The 21,178-nt window shown below is 35.7% G+C and overlaps 1 long non-coding RNA gene across 1 annotated transcript in view; it reads left to right on the forward strand.

The window, feature by feature from the left end:
• The window catches only part of LOC308195749, a 26,099-nt gene extending 18,877 nt beyond the window's left edge, over positions 1-7,222 (forward strand). Inside the window, exon 3 of the long non-coding RNA XR_013951829.1 lies at positions 6,168-7,222. This is a non-coding gene — a long non-coding RNA (uncharacterized lncRNA). The remainder of the gene's footprint in view (positions 1-6,167) is intronic.
• Positions 7,223-21,178: the final 13,956 nt, after the last annotated feature.

Here is a 21,178-nt window from a genome sequence, read left to right on the forward strand (position 1 = left end):
GTAGCAATATAGGTCTAAAAAAAATAAAATAAAAAAATGTAGAACAGGAAAAAATAAAGTGTGGAATTGCTAGCTAGTCAGACAGTTTGCTTAAAAAGCAAGAACAAAATTTCAAACTTCTAGTCAAATCTCATGAGTTTTCTTCTTAAGTAATTGTCTTTGTTTTAGAGTGAGTTGTTCCTGATTTATATCAGTGTATCTGAATCAAACTCGGAATTCAAAAGGTTTTTACCTGGACATCCTTTATAACCATCTTCTTCTCAGATTATACTGGAAAACCTGAACTTTAATTCATTCTTCTTTTGTTTCTGCCAGGTACCCAAATGATTTTCCGTAAGTGACATGCTTCCTGTGAAATAACTACACTAATATTGCTGTGCAAAAATAAAATGGATATAGGAAAGGGGAAAATACTATTCTTCTGCATATTTGACTTGAAAAGTAGATTAGATAAATAGCTTTATTGGAACTTTTCAAAACTATAATATCTAAGCAGACAATAGGAAATAATTATGCATGTATACAAAACATTGTGAAATTACACATTTTCCAAGCCATTGCCAGTAACTATATGAATAGCTTAATTATCTTTCCACTTATATAAAAGTTTTATAGAATAGGCTCTCAAAGAAATAAAAGTGAAAATCCAGTTGCAATTATTGAGCTTTATCTTCATCGCTACAAATTGTAGACTATTCCCAAACTGTATTCCCTCTCACAAGTACATAAACTCATCATCACATGCATATTTTGCAAAAGAATTGTACATACACAAACCAACTATTTATGCATCTGCCACGCATCATGAATCATTTAAAATAAAATAAAATGACTTTTATTTTAATTTTAGTTCTATATTCACAAAATTTCACTGAAGTTTCACAATAAAGAGAACAGAGGAAAACTTAAAATTTAGGTAATTTACATATATATTTTCAGTGATTCTTTCATAATCTATGCAATGTAATTATCAGTGAAGTGCTATAGATAATTTCCCCATAATTTTCTTCCTTCTACATTAGGCATTATAATTGCTTTCTTCCTCTATACCATGTGTGTTTGTGTCTTGCTCCCCCTCCATCCTGTATGGAGGGAGAGAGAGAGAGAGTATTAAATCAAGTACAGAGCTGGTTTTCATTTTGGCAGGTAAAGCTTTTTATTGCAAATGAAACATTTTCAAATGTGAATTTAAAGTTCTTGAAGTGATTTAGTCTCCTCAGCTTTGGCTCAGATTCTAACTCCAAGCCAAAATCCACTGCTTTGCACCTACCCAGCCTCACTAGGGCCATTATTAAATGTTTGGTTGGAGCTGGAGGGGGGTGTAACAAAGACATATTTTGATTTCTGTCCTGCTCCTCTCATGCATCTCTTGAGAAGAAGACAAAAGAATATGCATAGAATCAAATCTTACTTTTTTAAGGTTTGTTCCAACTCCTCCTGTTGTTTCTGTCTGCTGCTCCCACACTTGATTTCCAAATTCCTTACTTCCCAGGAAGTAGCTGATTTTGTGCATTGTATTTACCCTTATTTGTGGAACATTCCGCATTGGTCATGTTTGTTGGGAGCCTTTATACCTGCCTTCATCCATGAAGATGACCAAGGGACTGGAGCACTTCTCCTATGAAGACAGGCTGAGGGAGCTGGAGTTGTTCAGCCTGGAGAAGAGAAGCCTCCGGGGAGACCTTATAGTGACTTTCCAATACCTAAAGGAGGCTTACAGAAAAGCTGAAGACGAACACTTTGTCAGGGGGTGTAGTGATAGGACAATGGGGAATGGCTATAAACTAAGAAAGGGTAGATTTAGATTAGACATTAGAAAGAAGTTCTTTACTCTGAGGGTGATGAGGCACTGGATCAGGTTGTCCAGAGAAGCTGTGGCCTATCCCTGGAATTGTTCCAGGCCAGGTTGGATGAGCCTTTGAGCAACCTGGTCTAGAGAAAAGTGTTCCTGCCCATGGCAGGGGGTTAGAACTAGATGATCTTTAAGGTCCCTTCCAACTCAAAGCATTCTGTGATTCTACAATTTGTATTACTGTAAAGGAAATGATGTTTTAATAGTGTTAACAGACTTACCTGTTGGGTACCCAATCTACACTTTGGATATATTCCTTACAGAATTATCGTATTTTTGATCTGATTGCTTGTATAATTTATTTCCTACAGTTTCAGTAATCAAGGTATTGCATTGAGCACAAACATTTAATACATTTACTTAACATATTGTATGCTGGGCATTTTTCCTTCTCTATCTTCTACCTCCAAGCCTGCAGATAATCAGTTCTGGCAGCAGTTCCTTCTGTCGGTGGAAGCAGTCTTTAATAGAGAAAACCAAATGTGTTTGCTTGAGACCCTTTTAAGACACAGTACTCAATATATCCCATGTATTCATCACTGTCATCCAAGAAGTAAAGCCACGATCAGAAGTTTTAGATAGTGGTTTGTGTGTATTTCATTGTAATACTGTCAGACGTGATGTGAAGCACAGCAAGCTGCATAAGTAGCTATAGTTTTACACAAGCCAATGAAGCTACAGAAAAGATGCCTAAAAACCAGAGCATTACAGTTTATTATATTTGATTTTTTTCCCAGCTCTCTAGTGACTTGCTCATTGGGAAAACCCAGTATGTATACAGTTGGAGAGGAAATAATTATTGCTATAAGATCCATATATACTGTGGCCCACACTCAAGTGGACTTCTTGTCATCATTTTCTACTAAATTACAGCAACTGAACAGGTGATATGGGGGACTAGAACCAGTACTCAGTTTTTACTGTGCATACTTTTCAGCAGTTTTATGTCATATTATATTTATAACACCATCACCAATTGCCAGTCACGTCATTGACTGAATGGCAATTGACACAGAGCAGTGATAACTCCAAACTGTGTGCACGTGGGAATTTGCATCCTTCTTCAAACACAGACAGGGAAAATTCTGAGCACTTCTTTTAGTGATGCTGGACCTGAGTAACTCAGAACATTTCTGGATTCTCATATTCTCGTATTGTCTGCTCCAATACTGACAGCAGATTCTGACAAAGCTTGCCTCCTTGGTAAAGCTCATCTTGGAAGAATTTGGAGTCAACTCTGTTTTAACCAGATTAGAAAGTGAGAAAATATGAAAACCTGTTATCTTGAGCAGACCTTGTGATAGGTGTTTCCTATAGGTTGGTTCCTATATAGGTTCCTATAGGTTGCCCCCCAATGGACACCAAAGCTGACTTGGAGGTATGATGAACAGGCTTAAGTAGTTGTCACTCCATTTTTAGTACCGATGAACAATCCACGACAATATAATGATCAAAGAGTGCTTCAGTTTTTACAACTATATTTACCTTGAATTCTTGAAGTGACAAAGTCTCATCACACTGGGAGACAATAATAAATATATTGGAAAAACTTCAAAATTTCAGGACAGAGCAACATGTTCTTAAAGAATATTCACCTGTCATACTATAACTAATGTTTATGGTGAAAACCACAAATACACACTGCACGAACTGACAGCATGTGTATACATCCACATTCCAAGCACTGCCGCCTTTTTGACTGCATCAACATATAAAAGTTGATATTGACAACATCAGAAATAGCCAAACCACCCAAATAAGCAGTATAGTCAGAGCCTAATGAAATGTCTTTTGTAAGAAACCGCCACTGTCATATCTTACAGCAAATCAAGCTCACTAAAAGACTAAATTTCAAATTACTTAAAAATGCCTGAGAAATAGAAGTGACTGGAGACCAAGTTCACTTCTCTCATAGTTCAGATACAAAACCAAATCAAAAGGTGTTATATAAGAGTAGGAAAGATTCGTAGGTGTTCATGAGATGTCTCACAAGAGACTTTGCCTTTGTCAGAAGATATCATTAAAATTACTTTGATAGAAAGAGATGTCTGTCAAATCTGTATTAACTGGTATGCATGTATTAGAAATATCTTAAACAAAAACAAACAAAAAAGAAACAAAAACAAAAACAAAACAAAAAAGAAACAAAAACAAAAACAAACAAACAAAAACCTGTAAAGAAGAAAGCTTATCTTACAGCCAAAGAGGAAACAAGAAAAGTTTCATGTCAAGAATGATAAACGGTGTGTAGAAGAGTTGGGAAATGTTTCATCAAGCTGTAGATCCAGGAAAACTTCACACATTTCAACAGCATTCAAACAGTCTGTTGTCCTAAAATCAGTGGCATTTTCTTCTCTTTAGTGAAGATGTCGAGGTTCTATTAAGAACAGATATGAAATAGGACAACACTGATGCATATCTATTCTTTGTCCTGCTATTTTTATGTTAACTTTACAGAAACTTTTGATAAAATTCCACTGCTCCCCTTAGGAGTCAGCTAGCAAACCTGTATCTACTTGCAGTATAGTTAGAAGGCTATACAGTTGTTGCTGATCAAGGCTGTGAGGTCTGTTGTTATTCTTACCAACCTATAGCAGCCAGCACCCCAAGAGGAGATTAAATAAGGAGATAACAGTTTGGGAGTTCAAGTTTGCTGGCATTATTGAACTCTCCAAACAAAAAGGTCACCTCTCATGCTGTGATAAATGCTGGACTAGCTTGCTTCTTTCTGCTTCCTGGAAAAATCTTTCCAGAAAAATAGGCATTAGAGTTGCTAGTGGAGTTACTGAAAAAATCTTCTACTGGTCAATGCAGCTTAAATTATAAATTAAATTTAGCTTAATATGATCTCTGCAGCTGAATAGATGTAAGAAGGTATTGAAGAATGGAGTAAAAATCTTTATGTAAACACAGATGACTTGACCACAGCTTCTCATCCTGTCATCCATAAAGATCTTTTGAGACTTCTGTGAGACTTTGGCTATACACAAAAGCCTGGGAATATTGGTTGCTTATCTTTTGATAGCATGGTGAGGTGAAGAGGATCGTTAGTCTAGAAAGACTGATAGATTCTCTTATCATAAAAAATGGCACTAAGCAAAGCTGTGCTGTCTCTCTCTGCTTGTATATAAGTACTTTTCTCTAATGCTTTTAGGGACAAGGATAAAATCTTTATTCAACTCTCTCTAGAAGGCAGAAGCTTTGTGCTACTCCAATGCTGCTAGTCAGTATTCTGGGCACTATTAATAATGGCAACTTGCTGGTGAACACTCTTGTATATATTCAGCACATTTTTGTCTGTTTTGATCAAGTTGCCAACTGGTCAAGTTTGACAATTAGCATAAGAAAGCCAGCAGTCTGTTCCAGCCTTCTCCCTGCTGAAAGAGATGTTGAGACCTTTAAGAACACTGAAATAACAGGGAAAAAAAAATCTGCTACCTCTGCAGCTTGCTGCTTGAAGGACCTTGTCACATTGAGGACAGCAAGAACTGAAGCAGTCTCTGGAAGACAAAAACTAGTTCTAAACTAAAGGAGATAGCCTACAAACAAATGTGACCTACCACATAATGGTTGTTATTACTCTGCCATGTGGCTGCAAAACTGAAACATATTACTGTTATTGTTTCAAGGGATTAAGTCAGTGAACTATGCTGTCTTTATGCATTTTCTGGAATAAAATGACAAGGTTCAATATGAAATGGTTAAGTCATAGACTTGTCAAACACTCTCACTGAGGCAATGTAGCTTTATTCTTCGCTTGATGGTGCATCAGAAACCACATTACCCAAAAACCATTTAGTACAACCATTTAAAATACAAAGAATGGATGAGAAGGAGGCTAATTACCCTTGACAAAGACATGTTCAGAACAAATCTTGAACATCAGTTCAGTGACATCATTACTACAGAGCTGGAGGGGTATGAATAAGGACCATCTGCTGCATTGGGGAGTATATACTTTTTGTGTTTAAATTCCTGAAAAGAAAAAAAAAAGTCAGAATAGTGGTATGCAACTCAAAGATATGAGAGAAGTATATGTGAGTATAAAGACCACAGGAAATAACCACATGAGTGTAGCAAAAAAATGGACTGCTTATATGATAAAAGTCACATGTTGAATTCTCACACAGAAATGCAGAAAAGCTTCTTTACAAATTATTGGTACATATTACAACATGTACAGACTATTGGTGATTCAGTGTCATGGTTTCAGCTGGGAGAGAGAAAATTTTCCTTCTAGTAGCAGGTATGGTGCTATGTTTTAGATTGAGAATGAGAATAATGTTGATAACACACTGATGTTTTATTGTTGCAGAGCCATTCATACAATAAGCCACGGATTTTTTAACTTCTCACACCACCCTGCCTGCAAGGAGGCTGGGAGTGCACAAGAAGATGGGAGGGGACAGAACCAGGACAGCTGACCCAAACTGGCCAAAGGGATATTCCATGTCATATGGCATCAAGCTGAACAATTAATATGGGGCAACTGGCTGGGGTGGGGGGAACCACTGCTTGGGGATGGGATGGGCATCGGTCAGTGGGTGGTGAGCAATTACATTGTGCATCACTTGCTTTGTATATTCTATTATTATTATCATCATCATCATCATTATTATTTCTCTTCCTTTTCTGTCCTATTAAACTGCCTGTATCTGTGCCCACGAGCTTTTACTTTTTTTTTTTTTCCTTTTGTTTTGTCGTGGTGTTGGGTGTGTGTGTGTGTGTGAGTGAATGGCTGTGTGGTGCTTAGCTGCTTTCTGGGTTAAACTACATCATTCAGAAAAGGTCTTCCTTTTATTTAGAAAATGTTGCACTTTAACATGTCTCTGAAAGAACAGAAAAGACAGAACCAATCCTGAATCACTTTTAGATTTTTATTGTTCAAACCAGTATTAATCATTAAGCTTAAGAACAATTTCTTTGCTGTGGGAAATTGTATTGTTTTTTTTTCCTGATGAGGAAATAGTCCCTGCATATAATTTTGGTATTTCACAAGCTTGGGCTTCAAATTCACAGAAAGAGCTTTTTTAGACATTTTAAAGTGTTATTAATATAATACATACCTCTTTCAGGTTCTTGTAATAAATAAAGCACCTGGCTTCACAGGTGTAGGATACAGACATGGTTTCTATAATTTATTTTTTCAAAAAACTCGTTTAAAACACATTTATAAAATAGCTCCCTTTTTCTACTGTAATATATGTGGCACGTTCAGATTGCTTGTAGTATGGGGTGGTAATATAACTCTGTTAATGCCCTGCTCGGACAACATGTATAATTCACTCATGGTTTTGCCATTTAGGAGTAATGCAGTGATCTCAAATGCATACTTAGAAAACTCTTCCCACAACTCAGTGTCTTTCCTATGATTCATTTATATATTTACAGATGACACCAACAGCTGCAAACTGCATCATGGTACAAGCATGAACATACTTCTATTTCTAGCTAAAGGGCCAAGTTTTATTTCACTTCTTGTCCAGGTTCCTAGGCTGAACAGACAATAGCATTGTAAGAAAACACACAGAGATGTAACAAAAAGAGTGGGGACAGAGATAAGCAGGACAAACCCCATGAAGTGCTACAAGCTTGGAGAAGAGTGGCTGGAAAGCTGCCTGTTGGAAAAGGACCTTGGAATATTCTCTGACAGTTGGCTGAACGTGAGATGGCAGTGTGCTCAGGTGGTCAAGAAGGCCAACAGCATACTGGCTTGTATCAGAAATAGTCTGGCAAGCAGTACTAGAGAAGTGATTGTCCCCCTGTACTTGGCTCTGGTGAGGCCCCATCTCAAATACTGTGTTCAGTTCTTTGCCCCTCACTACAGAAGGACATTGAGGTGTTGGAGTGTGTCCAAAGAAGGACAATAAAGTTGGTGAAGAGTCTAGAGAACAAGTCTTAAGAGGAGCAACTGAGGGAGCTGGGGTTGTTTAGCGTGGAGAAAAGGAGGCTCAGGAGAGACCTTATCACTCTCTACAACTACCTGAAAGGAAGTTGTGGTGAGGTGGGGAATGGTCTCTTCTCCCAAGTACTAAGTGATAAGAAAAGAGGAAAGGGCCTCAGATGGCACCAGGGGAGGCTTAGGTTAGATATTTGGAAAAAAAATTATTCATTGAAAGAGTTGTGAAGTTTTGGAACAGGCTTCCCAGGGAAGTAACTGAGTCACCATCCATGGAGGTATTCAAAAGTTGTGTAGATGTGCTTAAGGACATAGTTCAGTGGTAGACTTGGCAGTGATAGCTTAACAACTGGACTTGATGGTCTTAGAGATCTTTTCCAATCTAAATGATTCTATAATTCCAAAAAAAAGTAGAGAGAAAATGATTTTTTAAAAGCTGTCCAGTGCAACTGGCAGCTACATTGTTAAGTTTTGACACCTTAAAATGTTCAGTTCAGTTCAGTTTAGCACTGGCTTTAACAGAAAAATGAGAATCTTGGAAATGTTATGTTTCAAAGGTTGAACTGCAGCTTAAAAAACATCAAGTGAATCAACAATGTATGTGGTTGACTTTATTATTATGACTGAGGAGAAATTTTGTTTGATTTGGATTGGGCATTTCTGGTGACTCACTCTTTCTCTCTCTGTCGTGTACACAGAAAAATTACCAAGATATCCATTAAATGCATTCCTTACTTTAGAGCTGTATCAATACCTGCTCTTCACAATTTTTATTTTATTACTGCAAGCTATTTAGATTGGAAAGGGTGCCTCCCAAACAGAGACGTGATAATTAATCTTATTCTTGTGCTGAACAATAACTCCTCACCAAATTTTCTATTATCATTTTATGGTGTATTATCGTAGAAAATTCATTGCGTTGGAAACATATTGGAAACTTTTGCTGCATTGATGGAGCCACCATCCCTGGGAGTGTTTAAGGAAAGGTTGGATGTGGTACTTATGGACATGGTTTAGCGGGCAATATTGGTGGTAGGGGGATGGTTGGACCGGATGATCTTGGAGGTCTTTTCCAACCTTAATGATTCTATGAAATTCTATGAAATTATTTGGGCACCCGCAAATAAATGAACATATGCTGAGGCTGGAAAAAAGCGGAATAGTGAAGAGACTATTAATTTCAGCAGATATGGCACATTTTTATGTTTCTGCCTGCCTGACAGATCAGTAATTGAGGACAGCTACCAGTGTAACAAAGCTTAACAGAACCACTGAAATTCCATGATGGACTTAGGAGGATTTCTCAAAGCAAAATGATGTAAGGTGAGAACTATGCAAGAGGAGGACAGGAAGCAATGTTGCATGCTAAGGGTCAGTCACTTCTTTAGAGCTGAAATTAAACTCTTTCTCTAATGTCTTCTGAAAAACTTCATCTCTCTGTGTCTGTGAGATGTCTATCTAGCCCTGCAGTGGAGAATACTACCACTGCCTAGTTGTGTAGCAAGACTAGGGCAAATGACGATGAGTTTATGGAAGAGACTACATGTACAAAAACAGCGTTGAACTTAGCATTACCTGGTGCTCCTGGGCCCTTATTTTACATTGGAAAAAGGAAAGTACTAACAAGTTTGTATCTTCCAAAGCTTTCTGTGTAAAGAAGACAATGTTGGAAATCAAGATAAGCAAGTTTCCCAAGCTTAATCATTATTTTTATGGGTGTTAAGACGTTGAGTTGGTTTATCAGAGTTTTGGCTGGGACATAGAAGCCCTGGCATTCACATCTAACCTTACAACTGTGTGTTTCACTTTGCTTCTCCACGCCTCTGCTTTCCTGTGTTTAAATGGAACCATCCTATATAAAACATCTTGAAGTCTACAGATAAATAGGCTTTTTAACCTATTTGTTAGTGAGATGCCTGGTATGCAGAAATAATTTCATCTCAAAGAGCTGTGAGCATGAAATATGTGGAAACAATTTTGTGTCAATGTTAATGAAACCATTAGGGCTCAGGCTGCACTCTAAAGTACGACTTTGTTAGATCTTTGGCTCAGAAAGACAACTGAACAGCAGCATGCTGTGGGGAGGCAGGGACTGCTGGAACACCTATCACATCAGAATCTGCATTAGGCAGTCCAAATAATTTCTGTGGAAATTTCTTGTGGAAAAATAAGCAATTACCTGCAAGATATAAGGAGGAAAAGGAACTGTGACATATTCTAGAACAAAATTAGAATAATTTTAAAGACAGCTAGAACCTGGGCCCAAATGAGGTAGATATTCTCCCAGTAATGAGATAAAATGGGTAGCTGGAGGAAGAAAGAAAATCTTTTAAAGCATAAATCTTTATTAATAATTGTTGACTCTCAGTTTTGGATGGAAACTCAGTGGAAATGCCTGTGTGATCATTCTAATACCTTCAGCAAAAACATCTCACTGGTTCCAGTTCCCACCCCTGGAGCAGAGGGGATACAGAGAAGCACAGGTGGCTTTTTATGGCTTTGGTCCGTTAGGCCCAAGATGTTTCTTTTTGTTTATGTGAACATAACAATTTTGAATCAAGGCTAAATTGGCTTAAAAAATGTTGCATACATTGCCCAACTTCTGGAACACATAAAATCAGCAGTTGGAGATGAAGCTGGATAATATTTTAACCAAGTTCCAGACAACTGCACTGTCACATCAAGTTCCATTTCCCCTTCTGGAAATGACTTCAATGCTCCTCTTTACATTTTCACTTCTTTCATCCCAGAACACCCACAAAGAAGTATATATGGCTGGTACAACCACACAACATGTTTATATTTTATTTTGCCATATTAAAAGGGCAATCATTTGCAGTTTAGAAAAAAGCATTTCATTCATTGAAGAATAGTTACCACTGATAGTGAATGTTGAGCTAACATAAAATATTAGATCTTCAAAGCTGGTGGCAAAGCAAAAAAATGATAGAACAGGTATAATTATAGAAAATAAGAAATTTACTTGTATACAAAATACTGTGGTATTTTGTTATGGTACCCAAATACCATAACATTTCTCCTTCTTTAAAGTGAGAAAATTAAAATGGTGTTTTCAGTAGAACTTTCGGTGTAAGTAACAAAAATTCATTTTACTAGTAAGTTTATTTACTAATAAAGTTATATGTTTAGTCTCATTCACTCATTCCTTTTATTTTTAACACAAGCTATACAGAGAGTAGAGTGGAAAGAGCCCTTGCAGAATTGTGTATATGCAAATATATATTTTATATATATATAAACTTACATGTATGTAAACTTACATGTAAACTTATCTATGTATCTTAAACTTATCTTAATATACATCAGAATTCCACATTTGAGAATGTTCATTTGAAAGGAAATTTTCATAATGGTTTTGGTAAGGCATAAGCAGAATTTTTTTCCACTATTATTTCACCTATAATGAGGAAAAAGAACTTTAAGATTCATAAGATAATGCAACATCCAGAAATACCTTTCTACTCATTTTCTTTTTAGCATTAATTTTTTTGTGGAACAGTATCTTCTGCCTGTTGTGCAGTGATGAGTGTTACATAAAGGATAATAAAGCTCTAAACAGCTTAGTTTATAACAGGTTTCTGCAATCTCCCCTCCATATCACTGCTACAGGAATAGACTTCATAATGTTATGGGGCACTATCAGGTCTGTCAGCACATTATTAAAAAAAAAAAAAAGTTAAAGATTTAGGTTTGCATGGTATTTTTCATGAAGTATATGGAAAGTTAATACCAAGATAAGCAACAGAAAGAATAACTATATAAAGTTTCTTTTCTGAATGGTCTTATGCTCTAAACACCTACACACATGCTTTTCTAATCCATCTGCTTTTGTGAATTTAATAAAACATCTATTTTACAACTGTAAAGTTCAAATATCTCTTACTAGGAGGGAAAAAGAAACAAACAAACAAGAAGATATAGACGACTATAGAATATTTCAGTTGGATTGAAGCTGTGATCTTCAAATCAAGGATTCTGTCCAATCTGTCAGAGCTTTACTTACTTGCATACCCTAGGAAACTCTTCTGTTTCATGTGTACATATGAAAATGGGTATTCCCCTGTTCTACCTACTTAAATAATATTCCTGATCTCTTCTGGTAATAATAATAATAATATTCCTTCATCTTCTGGTAATCCTTTTCAGATGCTAATGAACATTAACATTTAAAAGGCTTAACATTAAGTCTGCAAGCTCTACTAAAACCCAGTGTTCATCTCTTCTTATTCTTCTCTAAGATTTTTAAGTTTTTATCGTACACCTCCTGCTTCCTCTTCTGAATGTCTATTTGCTTTGTTTTCTAGCAACCTACTAGTGAAATGAGCTGTTCTTTTGAATTGCTCACCAGGATTTCCCTCCCACCCAACCTTCATTAACCTTCCAACCAACTCAGTGAGGTTGTCATGTCACATAGGCACAGAGAGAGAAATGTGCTGAGTTACTTAATTACCTCCAGGGAAAAAAAAAGATAAATCAAAAAATAATAATTTTCCTGTTTTAAAAAATATAAATCTGTAAAGTTGTTTGTTTTTCTTCATACAAATTGCCAACTCTGACTTTCTATCTTTACGTAAATTTCCAGCTCTGACTTTTAATTTAAAATGATTCAAATTTTAGATTATGAAAAAAAAAAGGAAGAAGGAACAAGAATAAAAGTTTCAGGTAAGAATATAAGCCTTTTCCTCTTTTGTCCAAACATTTTAAAAGTCTGCTAAATGATATGTTGCATCTACTAATAAGTTTCCCAGAAAGTCAGGTATACATATACATGCATACAGTCCATATACATAGAAAAAAATAATAGTCTAGTAAGTACACATACAATTCAGAGTTGTTGCCCCAGAATTTATGATTCTTGATGATGGTTACAGAACAGGAAAAAGTTTATATGACTGCACTATACTGCACATCCTTCCATATCCTATGTCTCCATCCTATTATTATCAGAATCCATTGTAATATATATATTAAAAAAAAAAAAAGTTTGCTTCAAGTGTCATAAAAAAATCCTGCCCTGACTTCCAGTTTAATTACAAACAGGAACAGTAAAGGTGAATGAAAAACAAGCTGGTGAGTTTTAGTGTGTTTATTGAACAATTAATAAAAGCACAATTTTATGCCTGTAATGCTAAGACTGGGATGAAGAAGGAACTGCATATTGCTGTGAAATTCAATCAGCAGAACTCTTGTTTCTTATTTTAGTCTAGTTGGTATCAGGTGCTTAATCAGATTTGGGTCACTGTTTACCCATTTGAATAGAAGGTATGGAAAGTGCATTGGGACTTCAACTGTATTTCATGGCCATTTTATGAATTATGGATATGAATTACTGAGTTGTACATAGCACATTGTTGCTGCTGGATGTCTTGGAACACTATAAAGACAGTTCTGCATCAGCTGGGAAGAGCAGCTGAAACTTCCCGTATTTTGATATTTTGATACCTGAGGTTTTTTTCAGCAGAACAATCTCATTTTGTTTGGAAATTTCTCATTTTGCCTTTAAAAACAAAGCAAAGCAAAAGAAAACTAAACTAAACAAAGACAAACAAAACAAGCAAAAACGAACAAACAAACAAACAAAAAATCAGCTTTGCAGCAAATGTAGTTTAACCAGGATATGCAATACTGGAAATACTCGCCAGCAGACATATTCTACATAGATACTTTTGGCATGCTCTGTAAGACAGATGGTGTTTGCTCAGCAGCACAGCCGGAGCACTCTACCTGAAGCTGCATAGAGGGTTCAGAAGCAACCAAGTCTAATTAAGATCAAGTCTAAATAAGTCTAGAAATACCTACTTCTTCTGAAAAGTTTCTTTCCAACTTGTTCTTCTATTTTAAAATAAATAGACTGTCAGAGCCAGGCTAGACCAGATACTAGTTTTCAGGAAATTTGAAGCCGGACAGAGAAAGAAGCAAACTAGGGAGATTCAGAAGAAATTATAAAAATCCATTCCAACTTGACTGAAAATTGCTTTTTTTTTTTTTTTTAATTTAATTTTGGAGATAGAACAAGAAGATAGAAGAATAAGTTTATAGGCATAATAAAAGATTTTGCAACTATGAAAGTACAAAATTAATTTTATAGAGTTAACTAATTTTTGTGTCATAAGAATCCAAAAGTTTGATGCAAGCTTTCTGACATGTAGCAATCCTATTCAGTCAAAATATTCTTGCTTTTCTTATTTTTCTTGTGGTGTGTTTTATTTCCCCCTTACAAAAGCACCTGTCTGAATTTGGAGCATTGAAAATTTTTTTAGAAGTAACTGTTAATCTAGGATCCCAAAGACTTGCCTAGAACGGCTCTTCTGCAGACACTTTATTTTAAAACAGAAATAACTGTATTCCAGAACAATTGTTCTGCTCGTGATGAGGCCTTAATAATAAAATTACTATGCAATCCACTGTTTGTGTTATATATATATATATATAAACATTTGTTAAATTCTCACCTACTTGCCCATTACACTACCTCTAAAATTCATTTCATATTTTTCTTTATTTTTTCAAGAAGAATAATAACAATGGAGAACTTTGTGTCCTCTACTTTTGTGAATCCTACCTTTATAATCAACCCTGATTTAAACCCTAAATTCAGCTAAGAAATTTTCAACTGTACAGGATCTGTAGTTAAGTTTCTTATTAATTTTCACTTTCAGTCCTTAAAAGTTAAAGATAAAAATGTCTTTCTCATGGTGTTTCAGCAAATCTGCTTGGAATCCCCATTCAAATCTACATTTTTTTAATTAATTTTTTGCTTTGAAATTTGATATAGCATTTAGGACAAGCATAAACAGAGTCAAAAGGATCAAAAATTTTTAAAAATTCTGATTGAAAAAATTAAAGAATCCCCTTGTCCCTCAAGAAACATAAATTAAGAGAGACTTTTTTAGTAGCAGTTAACAGTAAAATAAATCTACATTTGAACAAATAGCTTTCTTACTATGTTTATTCTCTTTATTTCTTCATAAATACCATCATCCAAACAGGACTTAAACAATCAGAAGAGCTGAGCTGATGAAATAGCACCCTGGCATCACTGTACTAACACAGCAAGTTTATTAGGTTTGTCAGACTCACCTTTAGCTTACGAGAAAGCAAAATAAAGTTGCAAACCCTGTGTCATGAGCAATTGTTCTGTCTGCAAGGAGCTTCAGTGACAAAAAAGTGAAGGCCAAATATTTCTGCTAGGACATGCAGAAAGGCACATAGTTTTGGGTGCATTTGTGGTTATGCCTTTTTAGTCTAAGGCTGAATCAAAGCAAGCTCATTAGCTTCAGAGCTGGAAACAGTCATTTTTAACGGAGCTGTTTAACATGTTGTAAATACATGCAGATGAGGATGAATGCAGGAGAAGGGAAGGAAGTGGCACTCTGAAATGAAGGAGCGTGGCTTTGACTTTGGAAGACCGAAAAGGTATTGTACAAATGGGAACACAAACCATGACAAAAGAAGTGGCTGCCTTTATTCAGTGGCTTTCATTAAATCAAACACTAAGTGGCAATTACTGAGATTCAATGGGTACATTCAAACTTTGACAACCTTCCTCCCCCTCCAAACATGGCTTTATATTTCATTTGTCTTGAAACACCTGATGGCTTTGTGACGTGAAACAACTATTACCCCATATTAAGTAACACAGTATGGGAAAATCAAGTACTCCATGAATGGTTCTTTTATTTGTTGGGAATTTGAGACATTTTTATTTATATTGATGATTGTGTGGAAATGTATATGTGAATGCATGTGGAATTGTATTTAGAGGTTAACCTCTTACATCTTCATCCCTAGCTACTGTCATCTAATATGAGTGTATTTTTAACACAAAATTAGTTGTCATTTTTGTTTTCTTTTTTTTTACCCCATTTTGTCTATATCTGAAATATGGCAGCCACTCAAAGCCACTCAAGAAAAAGTTCATGAGAACAAAGTAGTAAAGATATTTTTAAATCTTATGATTGATACAGACAGAATGCAAATAAAGTAAAATATAGAATCATGTAATGGCTTGGGATGGAAGGGAACTTAAAGACCATCTAACTCCAAACCCTCTGCCATAGGAAGGGATGCCACCCACTAGATCACGTTGGCCAATATAAATTAACAAATCTATTCAGGCCACTCATAGTAACACATGTGCTTATTTAGTTGCTAAAAAGGATAGTCAGATTTAAATAAAACAGCATTTAAAAAATGTGTTTATCACAAGATAATAACTCATTTATTTTTTTCAATCTCAACGTGTACTTTTTATGTGTGCCTCAGTGGTTCATAGGACATTCATTTAAATGTGTGTTTAGCCCTATTCTAGAGCAAAGAATCAAGATTAAATAAAAGTGAAAATTCTTAGATCAACAAGAATATGTCAAGATTTTTTACACACATGCACACACACACACACACACACACACACAAAAAGATCATAGAAGATATTGTGAATGGTAAATGAATCATTTTATTTCTAAATGAGCTTTTCCCCTCCACTGTTTTGAAGCAAGATAAAGTCAAGAAAATGAAAACATCAACCCTATCAAAGCATTTAACAAAACAATTAGCTTTTGGCCTTTAGCCTTAAGCTAAAGGTTTGTCGGTTTCATCAGTCTGTTGGTAAGGCCCTACTTTTTTGTTTTGTATTATATTGTATTAACCTAACTCTGAGCAGTGAGTGTTCTTGCTATGACTGCAAATCATAAATAAATAAAAATAAGCAATGGATGATTTAGTTTGAACAAATAACATTGATTTGATAAGATGTTAGAGAATTAAAATCCTTATAACAGTTACAAGAAAATAGTCATCATGTCAGGTTTCATGTGTATTAGGAAAGAAAAATATCAGTGTTTGCCAAATGAAAAAAAAAAAATACATCAGGAAAGAAAAAACTTTTTCAAACTTGCAACTGAATCTTAGGATAAAAATGGTTAAGCACAAATGAAAAAGTTGGCATTGTTGCTTTAACCAAAAGCAAAAGATCCAGATAATGTATATTTGAAAAGAACTATACTTCATGCTGAAGTGTGAAGTGTTTTTTTTTTTTGTTTTGTTTTGTTTTGTTTTTTAATAGGGTGTGTTTTAAATTGCATAACAGCAGAAATTTCTGCTGAACAATCCATCAGTGCCTCTTGACATCAGGGCTTCAGAGATACATTTTAAAGGGACAGTAAAACAGAAACCATTATGTAGTCATGGACAATAATTAGGAAAAAAAAAATCATACATGCATTGCTCAGACTGGTTAGCATTTAGTTGCTTACTGTTTTCCCTTTGTGCAATAGGTATACATTTTATGCATATGGACTATATTATTTTTGAAATGCATTACTCTGAATGAAAGAGAGACCTTCTGAGCCATCCTTCATACCAAATGAAATTGTCTCCTATTCACATTGATATACTCAAAACCAAGAAAATTTTACATACATGTCTTAAGAGAGAAAATGAAAAGCTGAAAGATCTACAACTCTCACTCATTTGTAAGTTTAATGAAATGATTATTTTCCTTGCTATTCTGGGATCCTTGGAGCTTCAAGTTAGAACTGATGAGAAGAACATATCTGAGAAGGTCTAGCAGGGGGAAAAATGAAACCTCCCATGAAAATATATTTTCAGAGCAAATGTGAAGTAGGTCATATTTGATTCAAGGTGTTAGAGGGGTACAAAGAATAGATTCTCCTATTCATTGTGCACTTGTGAAGGCACCAAGCATCACTTCACTGAGCCTGAAATTAGGTGACATTTTAAGACTAAGAAATATAAAAACACAGGTTCAAAAAACCACTTCCCCCCTCCAATAATCTATTTTCAGAATCCAAAGAGTATAACTGCAGCCATACTTCATATTTTTTCTAGACTTGCATGTCCATATGTGTTTTCCTCTACTGCAGTTAAAATGAAATATTGCCTCATATTGAATTATGGCTAGAAAAGTCTAGTGAAATATTCTGGCAGCTATACGCTTTCTAGAAAGGGTCAAAAAATTGCTCCTATGGGTGCTATGGGACGAGAAAACAAGACAGATGCTATGATATCCACAAACTGAGAGATTTCATAGAATTCATATTGTCAGTCTCTTTGGGACCAAATATTGACTCATAATCTGCATCCTTTTCAAATGCATGTTTGCAAACTGATGCAAATCACATTTTTCTTTAATAAATACCAACTATTAATATCTACTGTTATATTGGTACACTGATACTTAAAAAAGGAGTGACATATGAAGCCAACTTCTATCAAATTTTAGGGGGCTTGATTTCCAGATTCAAGTTTTCTCTGGACACATCCATCAAGAAATCTAGATATCACATTATTTCACACTCTTTTCACTGTTCCCTTCATTTCTCCTTCTCCCATGAAAATCAGGCACTGTTTGGGTGACTGCTGTCATGCGTCCTGAAAGACTCCTAGTCTCTAAGACTAGAGGAACTATGCCTCAGCATAAATACACAAATACAGAATCACAGAATCACAGAATTATAGGGGTTGGAAGGGACCTCAAGAGATCATCGTGTCCACCCTCCCTGCCAAAGCAGGTTCCCTAGAGCAGGTTTCCCGGGTAGGCATCCAGACAGGCCTTAAATATCTCCAGAGAAGGAGACTCCACAACCTCCCTGGGCAGCCTGTTCCAGTGCTCCATCACCACATGAAGTCTCCACTCACATAAAGTCTCAGATCCTCTGGATTATTTTGGCTCTAGTTCTGTCTTTCCAAGTTTAGTTCCATTTCTCTAGTAGTGTTCAGTGTCAGACCAGCTTCCTTATGGCTGTGCAGGAGAATATGAATTTTGAGACAGTTGTCCCATGTATCTGCCAAACTTTTATAATATCAGAGCACTTCAGACTATCTTGAGCCTGATAAACCCAGATCAATTCTGTTAAAATTTTGAAAACTTATATACCTACCCAACACAAACAACAAGTAACATAAACAGTATTCAAGGCCAAATGTGAAAATTTGTAAGCATCTTTGTTGAAGTATTTGACCTCTAGAATTCATAAATCTTCCATTACAAATTCAGAAACCACCATAATTTGGCCTGGAGTTTTATTATTGGATCTTCTGCCCAGATTCATCATGAGGTTTTTCTAACCTTTGAATGAAAGCCACATCCAGACTGGAATGAATCTCGGGAGAATTTGTGGTTCTGTGTCAAAATCAGGTCAGACTCAACTGTTCTGTCTAGATTTTTCTTTTTAATTTTTGTGTTTGATAGATCATGAGACTTTAAAAAGGGAGCTGGACAGATGAAGGAACACATCCTTGTGAAATGTTTTTAAGAAAGCTGGCCCAACCCCATAGGCTTCTCCAGCCTTCTGCTTAAATCAAGAAAGGGTACAATCTTTTTAAAAAAATATCCAAACTTTCCCACTAACAGCTGGGTATCTCTGATGGTTCACTTTGGTTTATTGCATGTGAATTTTGTTTATATTCTCTCATTCCAGCTTTGCTTTGCCTAATCATGCTAAAAATTATTTAACCCTTAAAGCTAAGATGCTCTCTGTTTAATGCCCTCAGGTGATAAACTTAGATTGTACAAGTATCAAAGAGACATCCTGTATCCACAAAGAGAAAACAGCATAAAGGCTTCTTGTGAACTATACCTTACATGAGTTTTCAGTCAGGTAGTTGGTCTCAATATTGTATCTTAGTTACTAAATTTCTCATAGATGTTTTACCAACAGAAAGTACTCAATGAGTTAAGGCTCTTTTATTTTGTAAGTACATTAGATTCAAAGCTCACAGCCATTTGTAGCTTCCCATGCTCACACAGACTCCCTGACCTCACCCTCCTTGGGTAGGATGTTTGGAGCCAAATACAGCAGCTGGTTAATCCAAGTTTTAAATGAAGCTCACTGCAAACATTTGCAGCAGTAAACTCGTCAGGTTTGATCAATGAGAGCCTTTTCCTGCATAATTTTAAGTATTCTGGACAAGTGCTATGAATATTTCTGGCTCCGGGTATGGTTTCACTCAGGAATTTGGGAGGGGTGGGGTAGGCTCAGATGGGCAAAGTGAGGCGTGATGAATGGTTTCAATAGAGAAAAGAATTAAAGGTTCAGTAACAGAAAGATAGGGAGCTGAAAACTGTATGTCAGAATTACTTCTTAAGGGTATATCTTTGGGGAATGCACTTAATTTATTATTTCAGAAAGTTTTCCATCTTCTGAGAGGAATACAAACACACCCAAAAACAGTTCTGAGAATTTATGCAAATGAAATTTCCTCCTTGCCTCCAAGGCATTCAGTCATCTTGTTTACTTTGTAAAGTCTGGAAGACAATAACAAACACTTTTCTTGATTAGGGCTTGGTGAAGGTTTCAGGGGCCATAATTGGTTCACAGCTGTCAAGGCTTTTCTTACTACTGCAGGGAACAGCTGATTATTCTCTTCACTGTCTGAGTAGTACATGACTTTACACATGCGTATAAGGCTGTGGGGTTTTGCTCATTTTATTTTCTTATTATTTTTCCTTCAATTTATTTCTCTCTTTAACTAGCCACATAATCATGTATAGTATTACCAAATAGTAAAATTTCACATTCTGATATGTTACATCATTAAGAAAGAAGTTTTACAGACTATAATTCCAAATTTCTTGATGACTATTTCAAACTCTCAAAATTCTTTACCAGCTAATTCAATCTGGAATTTGTAAGAAAACCAAACTACCAGAAAATATTATACAGTAGCTTCTGGTTCCAAGTAATGTATAAGGCCTAAATAACCTGCTGGGAAATTAATTAATTTACCTTCAACTTCTGGGAGATAAAATAATAACAATAATAATAATGTCACCTTAAAATGAACAGGGTATATAGGTACTCCTGATATGACATTATTTATAAGTGCCTGTTTACTTATTTGTCTTATTCTAGTGCCAGTGTGTCAGACTAGCATCTAAATATCTTCTATGTTCATCTTAGATGGCTGTCTTGACCCCTTGTTTTCCGTTCCCATTACTACAAGAATGCTAGCAGAGGTTTCTATAACCTTATATGCCTTTACCCTTATATGCCTATAACCTTATATGCCTCTATAACCTTTCTATAACCTTATAGTTGATGGAAATCAGGAACTTTTTCATTAGGAATTCAGATGGGATTTACCTCATCAAATTTTAGATGTTCACAAAAGAACCCCAGGTGCTTCAACAGAATATTCCATTTTACCTTAAAACAGCCATTATATTTTATATGGGATCTTTTTTAAACAATTTGTGTCCTACAAATACCTTTTTCATTGACATAATGTAGTTGCCCTGACAGATGTCTCAAATGCCCATCACTAGTTACATGGAAGCAATTGAACCAAATGCCTAACACAGAGGTCTACACTACAAATGTCAAGTTGATCTCTCCTGAAGTGAGTGGCAAGAACAGCTTAAAAAGTGGAGAGGTGAAGTATTT

This window comes from Anser brachyrhynchus, assembly GCF_964034855.1.
Source record: "Anser brachyrhynchus genome assembly, chromosome: 5".
Classification (NCBI taxonomy): Eukaryota; Metazoa; Chordata; class Aves; order Anseriformes; family Anatidae; genus Anser; species Anser brachyrhynchus.